General features: G+C 45.8%; 1 protein-coding gene across 8 annotated transcripts in view; it reads right to left on the bottom strand.

The window, feature by feature from the left end:
- The window catches only part of HTR1F (5-hydroxytryptamine receptor 1F), a 243,398-nt gene extending 227,181 nt beyond the window's left edge, over nucleotides 1-16,217 (bottom strand). For 5 of the 8 annotated variants that reach the window (XM_039541333.1, XM_039541352.1, XM_039541355.1 and 2 more), the window contains exon 1: nucleotides 11,962-12,266. The gene's annotated coding sequence lies outside the window, so the exon portion shown is untranslated. Of the gene's footprint in view, nucleotides 1-11,758; nucleotides 11,939-11,961; nucleotides 12,267-15,145 lie in introns of those variants that run through there. The other 3 variants (XR_005599265.1, XM_039541345.1, XM_039541362.1) reach the window with 3 other exon arrangements.
- Between the last annotated feature and the right edge of the window lie 1,250 nt (nucleotides 16,218-17,467).

The raw sequence follows: 17,467 nt of genomic DNA, 5'->3' as shown, positions 1-17,467 counted from the left end.
TATACTAAACAATCTGTTCCAGCTTGTATTTAGCTGTGTCACTCTGATTATGTTTCCCAGACCTGAGGAAGAGCTCTGTGTAGCTCAAAAGCTTGTCTCTCTCACCAACAGAACTTGGTCCTATAAAAGATATTACCTCACCCACCTTGGCCTTGTCTACATTACAAAGTTTTGTCAGCAAAAGTTATTCCGCTTTAACTAAAGCACTTTAATTAAAACCGCTATTGTACGTCCACACTAGCTCCTTGTCCCGGCAGAGTGCATCAACACTGGCCCCAGACCCCTGGCTGAGAACCACCGGACTAGATGACCTCTCAAGGTCCCTTCCAGTCCTATGATTCTATGATTTATCATATCAGCTGAAGAGGAATAATGTGCTCATCAATTAGAGTGCAGGTTCCCATCCTGCATTTAATCTAAACTTACCCACTTCCTGGGGTTTAGCTTTATGACATTTGAGTTGCCAATAAATCTCAGCCTAAACTTTCTCCCTAGACTGTTGCTAAAGTTTCTCTAGGGACACTTCTCTGTTCTAGATTCTATGTCCTCAGACTCAACAGCACTTCCCTTCTTTTCATAGCCTTATTGAGCCACACATACTACGGTCAGTTAGCAACAGTCAGCATCTCCTGGCACCTTTCCAACACCTGCTAACAGTTGGTCAACAAAAGAACCCAGCCACTCTGAACTTTTAGGGTCAAACACAATGTCAGATACTTGTCAAAGTAATGGACTACAAACTAGTTACAAGATTGCTTAGTAAATGCCACATAGTTTGTTTTATATTAAAACCTAGCAACCAGCTGAACTTACATGGAGAATATTTAATTTAGTATAAACAAACTCAAAAAGATTCATGGAAGTACATCCCTATATTCAGTGCTCTCATAGGGATTGCATACTGTAATAACTTAATTCATTTAGCGTACAGACCAACACTTGGCAATTTTTCCTTCACATGCACAGGATTCCCCACATTTTTTTCAATAGAAAAGACAAGTACAACATGAACCAGAATCTGTGCATCTGGAGTTTGAAGTATACAGTTATGACACAGCCTCTATACTTTTAGCAGCAAACTTTCCATTTGTTATATAATACAGCACACTTACTATAGGGATGGTGTATACTGGCCTTCAACACTGCTTAAAGACAAGTGATACAATCCTCACTTAGCCCCACGCAAAAGGCTTTAGAGTCAAGGTAGCTCAAGTGCATTCCCTACCAACGCAATCATTAAGACTCCAGGAAATCAGATAAACACATACATCCACAGCAGCTTCAATTCACCTACCTTACTCATCACCTGCCTTTACCACCATAAATCCCATAGGCACACATTTAATTCCAACCACAGCCAGGAGCGCCAGTAGTCTTTTTGGTGCCCTGGGCAGCGGAAGGTCCCGCCCCCAAAATGGTGCCCCCAACAGAGGCGGCAGAAGGTCCCGCCCCTGAAATACTGCCGACAACCGCAGCGGCCGGATGGTCGGCTGTCGTGGTTGCCGCCCCTCAAATGTCAGCGCCCTAGGCAACTGCCTAGGTCGCCTAATGGGTTGCGCCCACCCTGACCACAGCTAGGTTTAGATATATTCCCTAAATCATTACGTAGTTGTAAAGCAGACTGAAACATGAGCTGTAACTCTCACAGCCTCCAACTGAGCAAGAAGGGGAATTTGACTCCTATGTAGTTATAAAGGTCCAATCCAACAGGAGCAGGATCTATTACTAAGAAACACCTCTTGTAGGGCTGGTTGAAAATTCAATCTAAACTATTCTTCAACAGAAAATTAGATTTTCAACTATCTTTTGTGACTTCACTTCCCATGATGCAATGCAGCCATGATACACCTCTTCTTTTCACCAATGTGGTACAACATGGGAGAAGAAGTCTGAGCAGGAACCCCATGCTATAGAGAATGGGCCTCTCTATCTCACCTGAACTACAGCTCCCATGAGGCAGTGTAGCCGCAATTCATAATTGAAATATTTCAGTTTTTGATTTTTCCATCAAAAACTTAAAATATTTCAGTGGGGAAAGGTTTCAGAGTGGTAGCTATGTTTGTCTGTATCAGTAAAAACAACAAGGAGTCCTTGTGGCACCTTAGAGACTAACAAATTTATTTGGGCATAAACTTTAGTGGGCTATAACCCACTTCATCAGATGCATGGAGTGGAAAATACAGTAAGCCTTATAAATATACAGCACATGAAAAGATGGGAGTTGCCTTACCCAGTGGGAGGTCAGTGCTAACAAGGCCAATTCAATTAGGTTGGATGTGGGAATGGGCAACTCCCATCTTTTCATGTGCTATATATTTATACCTGCTTACTGTATTTTCCACTCCATGCATCTGATGAAGTGGGTTATAGCCACTAAAGCTTATGCTCAAATAAATTTGTTAGTCTCTAAGGTGCCACAAGGACTCCTCATTATTTTTTCAGTGAGGAAAAAAATTCTGACTTCTTTCCCTGCTCGGTTAGGGGCAAGGTCACCTACCAGTCAGGTTTCAGTCTTATTGTGAGGTCACTAACCTCCACAGTTCTTCTGAAGAACAGGGAAGTAAAGATGTAATACATCTCCCCTCTCAACAAAAGGAACAATAAAGGGCCAAACCAAACATTTTAAGTGTTGTTCCACAACTGCTGGCAAATGCTGATCTTACTTAATTGGGGTTAATGTAGGAAGAAGTGAGAGAAAAGAGCGTTTAGAGGCTTCACAGCATCCCACAGATTCCAATAGTTGGTTCCCTTTGGGGGTAATTTTAGGGAAGCAGAGGCACTGCTGTTGGAGCAGATTCACAGTTAAATGGGATTAGCAGAGGAGGGGGAAGAAGAGGCTAAATTTAATTACATTTTTCTTTCATCCCAAATCAAGTTTGGGGGATGGGGAGAGGAGAAGATGGTGATGGTAAGGTAGGGGGTTGGTTTGCTCTCCCAGAAGTGCTTTGCAGGCTGGAAGTACTGCACCCCTAAAAACACTCATTCTTTTCTCTCTTCTATCTTGTGCCCAGTTTTGTTATTGTGGTACCAGCAGTAGTTTTCCTACATTAGGAAAATTAATTTAAAAAAATCCTTCTGGAAAATCTGGCTATTCTGTGGCTGACAGGAAGAGTACACTATTACCAGCAGGGTGGACTCTTTTTTTTCCCCTCTCCTTCTTTGATTTCCTTCCTGCTCTCTCCTAATCCCTAGTTCTTCAGAATTCTTAAGTTCCTTCAGAGCTTTAGGTGACTTTTTGCTCATTCATTTATCTGTTTGTTCCAGCACTTTCTCTTTGGACCCCTCAACCCTGATAGTGCCTCATCTTTACTCCCTGAAGAGAGTAGTTATCTTCCCAATATTCTCTGTGGTGAAGACTGATTTCTTAACTATTTAGCTCCTTTGACATATCCTTCTTGCTCCCTGGTAAGCTAGCAGAACCACTGAGTCTCTTGTAGGTTTCCTGCTTCTTATATATTGAATCATTGCCCAGTTTCCATTATCAAAGAAGCGCCAATTTATCATAGAATCATAGGACTGGAAAGGACCACAAGAGGTCATCTAGTCCAGCCCCTGCACTCATGGCAGGACTTAGAGTTGTTCATAGAATATCAGGGTTGGAAGGGACCTGAGGAGATCATCTAATCCAACCCCCTGCTCAAAGCAGGACCAATCCCCAGACAGATTTTTGCCCCAGATCCCTAAATAGCCCCCTCAAGGATTGAATTCACAGGTTTAGGCCAATGCACAAACCACTGAGCCATCCCTCTCCCCAAGTATTATCTAGACCAAACTTAAGTATAAGCAGTCATAACTCCACTAATTACAATGGAACTGCACGTTCTTACATATGGGGTGAATTTGCATCAGACTGCTCAAAGACCATCTTTGGAGGAATTATCCAGGAGCTTGCCAAGGCAGCCATTTCTCACTGTGATAAGTCATATCTGCAACTTGGGCTGCTTGCCCTTCAAACACGAGTTGCGAAATTCATCTTGCATTTTAATGATTAAAAACAGTGCTTAAACACTTTCAGCAAGGTGTGGTGCAGAGCTATTTTACAAAAAGATAGCATTGCAATGAGAGTTGTGCCAAAATTCCCTCATTCATAAGTGAATCCAGTGACTTTGGGCTTGTCCACAGGAAGACTTAGTGCACAGCAAGCTAGGGTGAAAATCCACAATACACTAGCCTGAAGCAGTAGTAGGTCAAAGAGCACTAGGGAACCTTTGGTGCATGATAGCAGGATCCACATGCCCTGTCAGTGCATGGCTAGCTAGTGCACTGTAGATTTACCCCCCACCCCCCCCACGCTTGCCACACATTAACTTGCCATGTGGACAAGCCCTTAAAGTCCTTTGGAAGCTCCCATTTGAGTGCTAAGTTTCTAGTATTTCACAATCGGAAAAAGCCATGTTTGCTATTAAAAGCTGTTTATCCACCTGTGGGCTCACACACTTCATCTGCTGATGGAAAGACTACGTATGTGCAGACACAGAGATGCACAACTGTAAAAGACAACAATATCATCCATTCTCAACTTCTAAATAAGCCTTGTATCACCTCTTGGGTACCGCACCATCCCGCTGCCAAATGGTGATCTGACATACTTATACAATAGGCAATAGAAAACTCAGAATGTCAGAGCAGGATTCCCCATCTTCCAACCTTTTGGGGCCAGACCTATGAAGTTTGGAAGGTCCATGGCTCACGTGCGCATTTCTTCAGGGAGACGACAAATAGGGGAATTAAAGAGAAATAGCCACCCATTCCCTCCAGTAGAGGTTTGCAGCACTCAAATTTATATTTTGAAGGGCAAACATTTATAGAATGTCTTCATTTTGGACTACAACTATAACACAATGAAGAGTCCTTGGCACAGGAGCAGCAGCCTTATTCAACCATCTTGCCAAGACTACCAAGCACCAGTTGAAGGGCAGCCCTGCTTTATTGTTGCATCATAATTTCCATTTTTTTATTTCTATATTGTGTTTGCAGATTATAAATAGCAATATTATGTCTGATACATATAATTAGTTTGCAAATAATAGAACCAGGAGACAGAGAAATGTAGTATTTAGGTAGAATCGCTCAGAACCAATTTCTCTTTAACACAGTAGTTGCAGAATAATGCTGAGGGATTCTTCCTGCTAAGCACCACTGCGAAATAAATGAGCATTCTTCTAGAATTACCATAACTGCTGAAGCTTCAATTAGAGATTCCATAACCTTTGTTTGCCCGAGTAAATTACCCATATAACCTGCAGGCAAGAATAAAGATTTTAAAATAAATAAGTCTAACGCACAAGAAGCCATGAGATGCCACTCACCAAATAATAAAAATGCATTATTACAAGGTTAAGTCTGGTACCTAACGTCAGTCATTTGGGTGGATAATAATACAAGCTACTTCAGGCAGTTTATATATAGTTATCCCACGGGGCACCAACAACTGGCAATCTAGGTCTTTAAAAAGAAAAAAGAAAGTGTTGAAAGTAGTTTCAGGTACAACACCTGTCCATAAAAGTCAGGGTTTTTTTGGTTTTGCCGCCATGTTGTTTTCATCTCTCCCCTGTTGCTAGGTGAAAGGCTCATAAAGAGCCAGTTAAATTGACTATAGTGAAACCAGCTGTAGAGAAGTGTTGTAAAATGGACACAGTAAAACTGAAAAGAGGTTTCTACTCTTTCAATTATAGTAATCTTAGGTGTTGCCATTTTTAAAAATGGCATGTTAATCAAGGCTTAAATTCAAAGTATTTCCTGGCACTGCCAGGGCTTCAGCCCCACGGGGCGCTGCTGGAGCTCCCCGGGTTTGAAAATATTTACCAGAGCACCGCTCCACATGGCTCTGGCTGAATTTAAGCCCTGCTGATAATAAATTTAAAAAGGAGTTTGATATTTAATTAACTTTAAATTCCACAAAACAAACAGTACTATGACACACATTGGTGTTGACACAATTGCTGATTATAACTGGCTGAAAAGTGTCATATGGCATGCCCCCACATAGACAGCACTATGTCACCAGCAGAGCTTCTCCTGTTGACATAATCTACCCTCCTGAGAGGTGGCAGCTAACTCCACTGACAGGAGAGGGTCTCCCGTCTGCATAGTAGTATCTTCACTAAAACGCTGCAGCTGCGCCTCTGTACACAAAGACAAGCCCTTAATCAGAGTGTCACAGCTAAATACACAGTGGAACAGACTGTTTAGCATAAGTAGCATAAAGTGAAGTGGCCCGTTAACACGCCTCCAAGTCATTCCAAAAGAGAAGCATGGGAGCTTAAATTCATAACTTTGCTAGATACTAAAAATCAGGGACTGAATAAGTAACGGTCTCAAGCTGCAGTGGGGGAGGTTTAGGCTGGATATTAGGAAACACTTTCACTAGGAGGGTGGTGAAGCACTGGAATGGGTTACCTAGGGAGGTGGTGGAATCTCCTTCCTTAGAGGTTTTTAAGGTCAGGCTTGACAAAGCCCTGGCTGGGATGATTTAGTTGGGGTTGGTCCTGCTTTGAGCAGGGGGTTGGACTAGATGACCTCCTGAGATCCCTTCTAATCCTGATATTCTATGAATAGAGACACTGGATTTATGGTTTATTACAACAATCTGTAACTGACTAAGCAGGGGCGGCTCTAGGCAATTTGCCGCCCCAAGCACAGCAGGCAGGCTGCCTTCGGCGGCTTGCCTGCGGAGGGTCCACTGGTCCCGTGGCTTCGGCGGACCTCCCACAGGCACGCCCGCAGAAGGTCCGACAAAGCCGCAGGACCAGCGGACCCTCTGCAGGCAAGCGGCACCGGCAGAGCGCCCCCCACGGCTTGCCGCCCCAAGCACGCGCTTGGCGTGCTGGGGCCTCGACCTGCCCCTGTGACTAAGAAACCCCAGAGCAAACAGCCTGGTGTGGCCCTGCCCACTTTTCTTCCCCAGCCCTCTTCCTTTCCTCCCTATGACTCACTCACTCCCGTCACCCCAATCGGGGTATGGGCCGCCAATCACAGATCTCCAGAGTCCTCTATCCTGGGCCATTCGCTCTAGCTGGTTCCAGGTATAGCCCATTTTTTTTGCTATCAGCCTGAAGGTCGCGTCACCAGGTGTTTCTTGGACGGCGTCTTTTCTGCTTACCTTGGGGGTTCCACCGCAGTGCCTGTCTGGTGATGTTAGTTGGCTGCTTGCGTAGTGTATGTCCTATCCAGCCCCACATTCTCCTTCTGATTTCTTCCTCTGCTGGGAGTTGATGGGTCCTCTCCAAGAGGTGGATGTTACTGATGGTGTCTGGCCATCGGATCTGGAGAATCCTTCTGAGGCAGCTATTAATGAAGGTCTGGATCTTCCTGATGGTTGTTTTGGTTGTCCTCCAGGTTTCAGCTCCATACAGTACAGCTACGAGATGAACAGGCAGGTTTCCGGCAGAACAGATCATGCACGGACCAGATAGCAACGCTCCGCATCATAGTCGAGCAGTCTATGGAGTGGAACTCCTCATTGTACATCAACTTTGTTGACTATGAGAAAGCGTTCGATAGCGTGGATCGAGAGACCCTCTGGAAGCTCCTTCAGCACTATAGCATCCCAGCAAAGGTGGTCAACCTGATCAAGAACTCATACGACGGTATACACTGTAGAGTGATCCATGGAGGGCAGCTCACAAACAGCTTCCAGGTGCGAACTGGAGTCAGACAAGGATGCTTGTTGTCACCACTTCTCTTTCTCCTCGTCATCAATTGGATTATGAAGACATCCACTTACGAGCATAGGAACAGAATCCAGTGGATGTTGTGGACCCAGCTTGATGACCTGGACTTTGCCGATGACCTTGCACTCCTTTCGCACAGTAAACAGCAGATGCAAGAGAAGACCAACGTAGTAGCAGCCACGTCATCACAGGTTGGCCTCCCTATGACTGGAGTGGTGTTAATGGGCCGTTTCACCTTGAACAGTGCCTTGATATATGTTAACTACTTATACTAAACAATCTGTGCCAGCTTGTATTTAGCTGTGTCACTCTGATTAAGTTTCCCAGACCTGAGGAAGAGCTCTGTGTACCTCAAAAGCTTGTCTCTCTCACCAACAGAACTTGGTCCTATAAAAGATATTACCTCACCCATCTTGGCCTTGTCTACAGTACAAAGTTTTGTTGGCAAAAGTTATTCCGCTTTAACTAAAGCACTTTAATTAAAACCACTATTGTACGTCCACACTAGCTCCTCGTCCCGGCACAGTGCATCAACACTGGCCACGGGGTGCTTTGGGAAGGGTTTGCAATGCCTTGTGGGGCAGGTACAACATCACATGACACAGTTTTCTCAATCCCATCATTTCAGGGGCATCCTAGTAGATTGTCAGCTGCCTTTTCAACTGAAGTAGTGGGAGGGTGGGGGGAGGGGGAGGAGAGGAGAGTGGTGTATCTGGGGCAGGGGGAGACAGCAGGCTGACCAACCTATCTTGAGGCAGGGGAAGGTCAGCCCCCAGCTCTGCTCTGCACAGCAGTCTCTCCTGAAGCAGCCCACTCTTTGCCTGCCTGCCTATGGTTCTGTGATTCCCTCTGAGTTCTCCCACAGCCTCCTCAGCTGCCAGGAGCTCTCAGTGCTGAGACATGTCAAAGCAGCACAGCATTCCCCCCACCCCCCACGAGAGACTTAACTCCAGAGGCTTGGAAGGCGCAGGAAGGCATTACTTGGAAAAGTGCACCTTACTATTCCTGGAAAACAGTGAAGGCAGGGGCAGCAGGTGAATGAGCCACTGGGGGAGGCTACCCCAGGACCCTCCTCCTCCCTCCCCGATCCCCCACCGGAGCCCAGCACATGCACACACACCCAATGGCCACTGGACCCCCGCACACCCCCAGCCCCAAAGCTCCAGGCAGGCAGAGTGATCCCAGCGCCCCCAGCCCCAGAGCGCCGGGCAGGCAGAGCGGTCCCAGCGCCCGCAGGCCCGGAGCACTGGGTGGGCAGCACGACCTGGCTCTGGTACCAGCCCCCCCAGCCCCGGGCCTTGCGAGCACCGGCGCCAGCCTGCCTGCCCTAGCCTCTCTGCCACAGAAGAGTGGAAAGGGAACTGGAAGCAGGCAAGAAGGGGTCTGGGGGTGGAGAGTGGGCAGGGCCACACCAGGCTGTTTGGGGAGGCACAGCCTCTCCCGTACTATGATACCTGCCGCCCATGAGTGAAGGAGTCACAGCCCTACCCTCGCACATCCAGCAATATCTCCCTCAAGTCACTTGTGCTGCCAGAGGTGGCACCCACCTCACTCCTTCAGCCCTCAGACGGGAGAGCTAGATTACACCCAATCCCTATGTGGAGGGAGAATCAACTTCCTACACTTCCCTCTCTAACACACCCATGCAGAGGGATGCATAATTCAGCCCTCAATACACATGTAACCATGACATGTGGTGATTCTTGTTTTGGAGAACAAGACGACTTGCTGTCCCCAAAGGCAGATATTTACCACTTGGGTCAATAGATCTTGATATTCAGCTCAACATCTACTACTTATTCCACACTGCATCATTGCTTATTCTCTATTTTTAACAATAAGGGGGGAAATGATGGGTAAACAACAAAAGCTTCTTAAGATAGGCTTGTATTTGAACCTACTTAGTATAAATAGATATAGGTTCCAATATAAGCATAAGGATGGCTGTCAATGTTTCCAATCCTCTGTGGTCTGGATATTGGGTTGGAAACCTCCCAAGAACATACTCTTACAAGGCTGCCAATGATCCTGGGCTCCATTCAGGTTACAAATATCAAAAATAGCTTTTCTTGTAGTTCTTTTTCTCGCAAGTGAAGAGAAACAGCGCTTTTAATTTAATAGTCTTGTTCTATTAAGTATTTTTTTGTAACAGGTTACCACTCCCAGTGCATGACTGGGATAAGACTATGAAGAGTTCAAAGTTCTAAGAAATCAGAGTGTGTAACAAGGCAAAGGTATACTCAAGAAAGAAGACAAGGAGTATTTTTGAACATCTCCCAAAACGTGATACTCAGAAAGGCATGTTATGCCCAATCCAGTAAGGCCCTCAACCACTATAAACTTGTACCTAATAGCCATTGCATATAGTTCCTAACTTCTGCATTCTTAAACTCCTCTTCTCAAAGGAAACTCCACAGGAACATCAGCAAAGAATCCTGTGGCACCTTCTAGACTAACAGACGTTTTGCAGCATCAGCTTTCGTGGGTGAATACCCACTTCTTCTCTTGCATCCGACGAAGTGGGTATTCACCCACGAAAGCTCATGCTGCAAAACGTCTGTTTGTCTATAAGGTGCCACAGGATTCTTTGCTGCTTTTACAGAACCAAACTAACACGGTTACCCCTCTGATACTTGACACCATCCACAGGAACATGAAGTTGGAGGCAGATTTCATCATGATTCTGAGCCTTAAATGGAACCCAACTAGTTATAGTGTTGAGGAATAGCATTTAGACTGTAAGTTCTTTTGGGCAGGGACTCTCATTGTTCTGTGTTTGTATAGCACCTAACACAATGGAGTTTGATCCATGACTGAAGCTTCTTAGCACTATGATAATGCAAACAATTTGATTTGTTTGGGATGATTTTGTAAATCAGTGGAGGATTCACAAACAGAATTGAGATGAAAGATTATGATTTACCATTGTGAAAACTCAAAATTTACTTGGATTTTCAGATGAGATTTTGTATATGAAACCACACACTCTGAGACCCACAAAAATCCATCCACACTATATATACAAATATCTGTGGTATGTGTATATCACACAAACACAAAACAATGTAGGGAGGAAACAAAACTTCCTTACCAGATCAAATTTGACCCAAATTTAAGTTAATTAAAACAAGCTATACAAAAACTTAAGAACTATATATTATGTTTCCAAAACATGTTTTTTTTAAAAACAAGCTTCTAATGGAATGTTTTTAAACACACACTTTCCTGCTGTGATTGGGATCTAAACATTAGTTCATTATACTAGAGCAGGAGCACATTAAAAAGTTAAATGAACTAAAACCAAGCTATGACCAAAATGAAATTAAACTACATTTTACATTTCACTTAGTCTGAACAAGTATACAACAAAGAAAACAGTGAAAAGCCCACTAGAGCTATAGTTCTAATAATTTAAGATAGTATTTGAAACATAAGGACTTTCTTTGTAAGGATTTTTCCCCAAATATACAGGCATCAATCTATAGAGAAATTAGAGACACAGACGACTAAATTTTAATCCTCCCCACGCAGTTTATTTTCCTTTGCATTTAATGAGGAGTTAGCCAGAAATCCGAACAACATGGGCAGGAGAAAGGGCGAGATTAATTAACTCGGTATTAAACCAGTTCTTAGAGCCCCTGAGAGGAAGCAACACACTCAATCTCCGTTATTGTATGCAACAGCTGATATGCGGATTGTCCCTGCAGGAGGGACACCGGGCTGCCCTGCTTCAGAGCACACAGAGTGCAATACAAGCAGCACTTCCAAAAGCAGCAGCAACTTTTCTTTTAGATTCAGAGCAAGGGGGTTTGGTGGAGAAAATTAAAGGCTCGTCCGCAAAACACTGATACCTAGGAGTGGGAAGGAAAATCTCTTCAGTTAGAGTCTTCTCCTTCACCCACCCTCACTCGCCTAATAGTCAAATGGGTGAGGGGTTAAAACTGTGTTAGAAACATTATGCGTTTCTTGTTTTAAATGGCACACGAAGGTAATTGCGCACAAATGCTGCACTTGGCTGTCCGAGCTGTGAGTGCACTGATCTCATAGCAAGTGAGGAGTAACGGACTGCAGGCATATACACGAACCCGGCTGGTTGCAGAGGTGGGTGGGCTGCATGTCTGCAGGTATAACCGAGGGGCATGCAAGCAAGCCCATGCGGGCGCGGAAGGAGCTAGGAGCCCAGCGCCAGCGCTCCCACGCAGCAGAGCGCTCCTCCGCCCCCCCAGCCAGACCAGGCGCCCCTCTCACGCCAGGGCTGGCTGCACTTCAAAGCAAAAAGGCTCCTCACCTGCGCTACGGGACACCAGCGTCCTCCTCTGCCTCCCGCCAGCGCCAGGGAGCGGGGCATGGCGCAGCGCGCTAGTCCAGGCTGCGGTGGGTGCAGGGCGCGGGGCCCCTCGGGCTGGCAAGGGCAGCAAAGTGCCGCCGTAGCTGCTCCGAGTCTGGACGGGGCTGAGTCTGCAAGCGGCGGCGGCGGCGGCTGCTCAGGGAGGAGGCGGAGGCTGTTTCTCTGATCGGCTGCTGGGGGGGGGGCGTGGAGCTCTTCACCCGCCCACGGCTCCTTACAGCCAGCCGGCGGGAGCTGGGACAGCAGCCCCCTGCCTGCAAGGGGGCCCTTTCCCCATCTAGCCACCCCGCCCTTTATTAGTCACTCCCCCCTAGGCCGTTCCCTTTTCCCTTCCACCGAGCCGGTCCCCGTCTTTCCCCCTTCAATTTGCTCCTCTCCTTTTGCCAGTTGTTGCTTCCCTCCCCTGCTAATGTCACCTTCCCCCTTTTCTTTGTGGCGTTCCCCATCCCTGTGCAGCCAGAGGGGTTGGTCCCCTCCCCTACTGAGTTCTCCTTCCCCCACTATTCTGACTGGCTCCAGTTGTGTTTGCTCCCTCCCGGCCCCACTGTAGTGGAGAAGAGCCTTAGCTCCCTCCGCCCCCCCCCGACCCAGCCAGGGCTGAGGCTGCTGCTTTTTGGTGGTGGGAGGTTAAGAAGGAACAAAATAAGGGGGGCAATCACCATTGCGGCACCCCTCAGGTTTCTGCCCCATCCCTGTGATCCCAAGTGCCTCCATAACACCAATAGCAGGTACAAAAAGCTGGTCTCCCACATCACCTTGCTGCCACAGGGCTGGGAGGACTCTGCCCTCCTTCAGATGATCTTTCTGCTGAGAGGACACCCTCCAGCTACCAGCAATGGCACCTGGTTGTGATGGGGCCTGCAGGGGTGGTTCATGGTGTGCATCTGGGTCTCCTATGTTATTTGTTGGGGAAGGCTCTTTGCTTCCCCTGTCAAGCACCAAGGCATGTCCAAAGGCAGTCCCCCTTGGCCCAGCAAGGAGGGGTACTGGGCCTTCCTGGGCTTCAGGACAGCAGCAGCACCACCACTGTTGGCAACCTTTCTCATCCAGCTCCCCTCCTCCATCTAAAGCTGACATCTGCCAACTTCCCTTGGGCACCAGGAGTGACCCTTGTCCTGCCTGGCTGAGCAGGCAGACCCAGCCACTGACAGCCATCTGTCAGCAGTCCTTGAGGGGTGCATGTGATGATGGGCAAGAGAGAGCCCCCCCTTTAGAGGAAGGCCATCCTCCCCCTTGTCATGTTCTCTGTAGCCCCCATGCTGTCATCCTTACCTGCCAAGCCTTCCCCTGCTAGCCCACCCTCTGTTATCACCAGTGAGGGCTGGCTGCTAGTCTCAAAAAGTAAGTGTGATAAACATAACTCACAGCCCAGCTCCTTCCATCCTTTCAAGGGGAGGCCACTGCTGTGCTTGCTTCCATGCCCCCCCAAGAAGGTCCAAGACTGGGAGCTGTAGGCTGAGTGTCCTCAAGTGTCAGGTACTCTCCTGTGATTGGGCAGAGGGTATCTGATCGTCCTGCAGGAGACTCATACCACTCCGGAAACCAGCTGGTGCACAGGAGGTTGGCCCTGCCTGGTGTCATCCAAATGGGAGCACATCTTGAGTATGGTGAGTGGGACTGGGTAGACCCCATAGCCCTCACCTAATGTGTGGTACTGTTCACCCTGCAGGTTCCCCACTGTTTGCTCCAGAAGGCAAAGGCTGCTCTGCCCACTGCCTCTCTTACTTCTCTCCATTTGTGTAAAGGAGCGTCTGGTTCACCCAGTGCCCTGATGATGAACGTGCTAGAAGAAATAGACCACATGCTTCCCTCCCAAATTCAGCCTGAATTTGTTGTTCACAGAGGCACATAAGTGCATTTATAACAGCCTCCATTTAAAAAAGAAAACAAGTAATTGTTCCAACTAAACCAAGCACTAGTTGTCATTGCAAGCAAGTGAGCCTTAAAAGCTAGAGGTGCTGAAAGTTAAATTGTATTATGTATCACTTAGAAAGCATTTTACAGGAACTACCTGCCTACATTGAAACCTGCATAAACAATCACATCCACTTTGTAGTTTCTCCCAGGTTTCTAGGAAAATATTCTTTAATCCCATGTTAAAGGACATCTCCTTGGGTGGTCACTAAGGACTTTTACTTGCACATTTTAAATTCTGGATTTAAATTGAATCCAGTCTTTGTCTTGCAGATTTTACCACTAGCTAATTCAGTTTTATCCATGCTAATAATGTAACCCTCACCCCTTTCTCTAATGGATGGAGGTTCAGTTCTGACATGAACATAAGTGACCTTACATAGCACACTTTATGCAGCTCACTGCTGTACTGTCCACAGCTGCTGCTAAACAGAAATGATCATTTATTATTAAACTATAGTAATTTTGTGGTCTCCTCTTGGCTCCAAATTGAAGCCATTACACTCATTTTGCTTGTGAATGTGAAAGTGCCTCTCTGGAGATGATGATGTAGCATGAGTTTTGTGCCGCACCTAGAGTTTTTTTTAAACAAAAAGATTTGATGCTGGTAAAAAGTGCTTGACTGACAATGACAGTGACAGTTCTGTAATTATCTCCCCAAAATAGGTACAACACAGGCAATGGTAGTCATAGTCCAAGCTCAGAATCTCTACAGGTCCTTCTTCAAATCTCTTCCTAGAGCTCCTCCTCCCATAGCATGATGCCTACAAGTTACTTGACAGCAGTGTACTATTGACAACTGCTTATTACACCAGTCATAACTGCCTCACTGTTACTTTGTTTTTCCTTCTGTCTTTTTGCTTTACTCACATGTTTTCTCATCTTATATGTAGAGTGTACTGCAGTAGCAGCTAGAACCCTGATAAAGGTTCAGTTGTGCTTCGCACTGTACTACAGTAATAGTCTCTGCCCCACAGAGGTTACAATTAATAAAAGAGAATTCCCCTCTTTTTAACTATAGTAGCCCCCAGTTTATGACTAGGCTTTTCAATAGCTATTCCTGAGCATGGCAGGGCACAGCCTCTCTACCTGCTATCCCCAGCAGGTGTGATAGATGTTAGAGGAACCCATTACAGCTGGAAAGAGGAGACTCCAACTCATGCCAGAGAAGGTTAGTAGCAGCTTCTACTCTTTTCCTTCCCACACTTACTTGCCTTCTAGAAACTTGTTTTTCTTCTCACAGTAAAGGAGAACAAAGTGGAATAGAGGTTGCAGCTAGTCTGCAACCTACAGTCCTTTGGAAGCAGTCTCTTCTCTAACAATGCCCAATAGGCTTGTATGCATGCTCCAGGGATGCAGGCCTTACAGGTTTCTTTTCCAAATTTAAAACCCATTTGGGAAGAAAAAAACCCAAATGTGTACTCCATCAGTAGCATCACTCCTCTGAAGGAGAAGGTTTTTACCACTCCAGCTACAAAGACCTATTTTCCTGCTCCTAGGATACACTTCTTTTTGTATGTTCCAGGGAGACTAACAAGCTTCAACTGTTTCCTGACACTGCTAATGAAGTCTTTGCCACCCTCCTCCATATACTGGTGTCTAGGGCTCTCAGTAGTGACTCCTACCACCTTGGCTGATAGTATGTCCCTTCATGCAGAACATGGGGATTGGTCCATTGGGGCTCCTACTCTTTCATCCCATTCCATCTTCTTATTCAGGCATTAAGAAGGGAGAGCTAATACTGGTACTTGGGCAAAAAAGAGGGACCAGTTGCTCTCACTGAGTGGACTAGTAGGCTCCTGCCAATTCCTGCTGTGGCTAGGCAAGAAGCTGATGATTACTCCTCTACTCTTAGCAATGCCGAGCAGCAGCAGAGTGGGGCTACTGAAACAAGTAGTGAGAATAGACAATATATGAACTGGGCCAGTCAGCCAGCCAGCCACAGGAGGTCCCAGCAGGGACAGGATGAAAGGTTAGTGTGATATTTACTGCTCAGCCTCTGGTGCCATAGGGAGTAGAAGCTTCTTTACTGTTGAGCCCTGTTGTGGCAATTTGAGCCCCCGGGGATCAAGGATGTGACTCCCTTTTTGATTGCTCTGGCTGAGAGCAACACCAGTTCCCCTTCATCTCTTGTTTAATAGGAAATCTCCATCCTCCTGCAAACATGTCCTTGTTCTAGGCACATTAACTCCTTCCCCATCAACTCCTGTGGCAATGAATATCAAGCCAGCCTGATAGAGGGATTTGGAGCAGGTGCAGCTATAGGGAGAAAGTTGCACACTAAATTTTCATCCTTGGAGCTAGGAAACTTAACTGAAGGCTGTGTGGGTGAAAACAGATTTTCTTGAATCAGTGAATGGGAGTAGCAGGTGCTCAGCATCAGGTCTACAGTATGGAGATATTTAGAAATACCCAGGCTGATATAATTGGGGATCCTTTCAGTTCCTGCCTTTGTGTTTCCTGAATCATTGTATATATCTACATACTGGGGAGTCATTTCTTCACTAACATTCCAAACTAACTTCAGTAGCATTGGACAAGCTGTAAAGTTAATGAAGAATTTAGCCTTGCTGAGTCTGTCTCATGCCTTCCTCATAATGAATTCTAGAGTATGTCATTAATGAGGGACACTAGAGCAATTCAGCACAGGTGGTAATAGACCAGCTGTAGTGGAGAGTAGCAGGTGCTCAGCACTACTCAAAATCAGACCACTTGTTTGCATTTTTTTTAATTAAAACACTGTTAGGTCTCTAATTATGACTATTACATGAGAATTCAACCAGCTATTTAGAAAAGCCACTGATTATTTTGCTTAATGAGATGAATGTAACATTAGCTTCAAGCAATATCTAGCAAACTGCACTGTCAGCATTCTGTACGTAGGGCTATACAGAGGAAGTGCTAAGTTTAAAAGGGAAGTCTTGCAGTTGGAAATTTTCTTATACATATTTTCTATTTATATTCCATGAATATTTATACCACACACACCCTTCTCACCAAGAGCATTAAGATTAAGAGCTAACATGCCCATTGCAGATATAGGAAGGGTGTGAAAACTCCTTTTGCCCAGGGCTAATACACTTTGAATGAGCTTGGTAGGGCTTTGAAGCCACTTGATCCTCACTAGTGACCAGCCTAGTCAAGGCACCTTCTTGGAGAGGGGGAGTCAGGGATCAGAGTTCATAGAGTTGCAATTCTTTATCTAATAAAGGAGGAATAAGTCTGTGTTTGGTTGAATATCTGTGGGTGGAAGGGGAAAGAAGGAGAAAAGTGAAAGAAAAGAAAGGACATAGTGAAGTAGAGAAGGAAAGAGGGATCAGACAGAAAACCATGCAGGAAAAATAGTTCCATGATCTATGTTAAAAAAGGAAATTTGATATGAAGCCAGGAAGAAAGAAAATAAGATGGAGTAAGTTACCTTTAAAATTATTAAATAGAAAATGGATTGACAATGTTACAACTGAATAAGAATGGGAATAAGGCTTTGCAGGGTGTGTGTATGTCATTTTTTTTATTTTGAGTTGTAGAGGGC

This window comes from Mauremys reevesii, linkage group 1, assembly GCF_016161935.1.
Source record: "Mauremys reevesii isolate NIE-2019 linkage group 1, ASM1616193v1, whole genome shotgun sequence".
Lineage (NCBI taxonomy): Eukaryota > Metazoa > Chordata > Testudines > Geoemydidae > Mauremys > Mauremys reevesii.
Note: the sequence above shows the minus strand (reverse complement) of the source record. Positions and strands in the feature narration are given on the sequence as shown.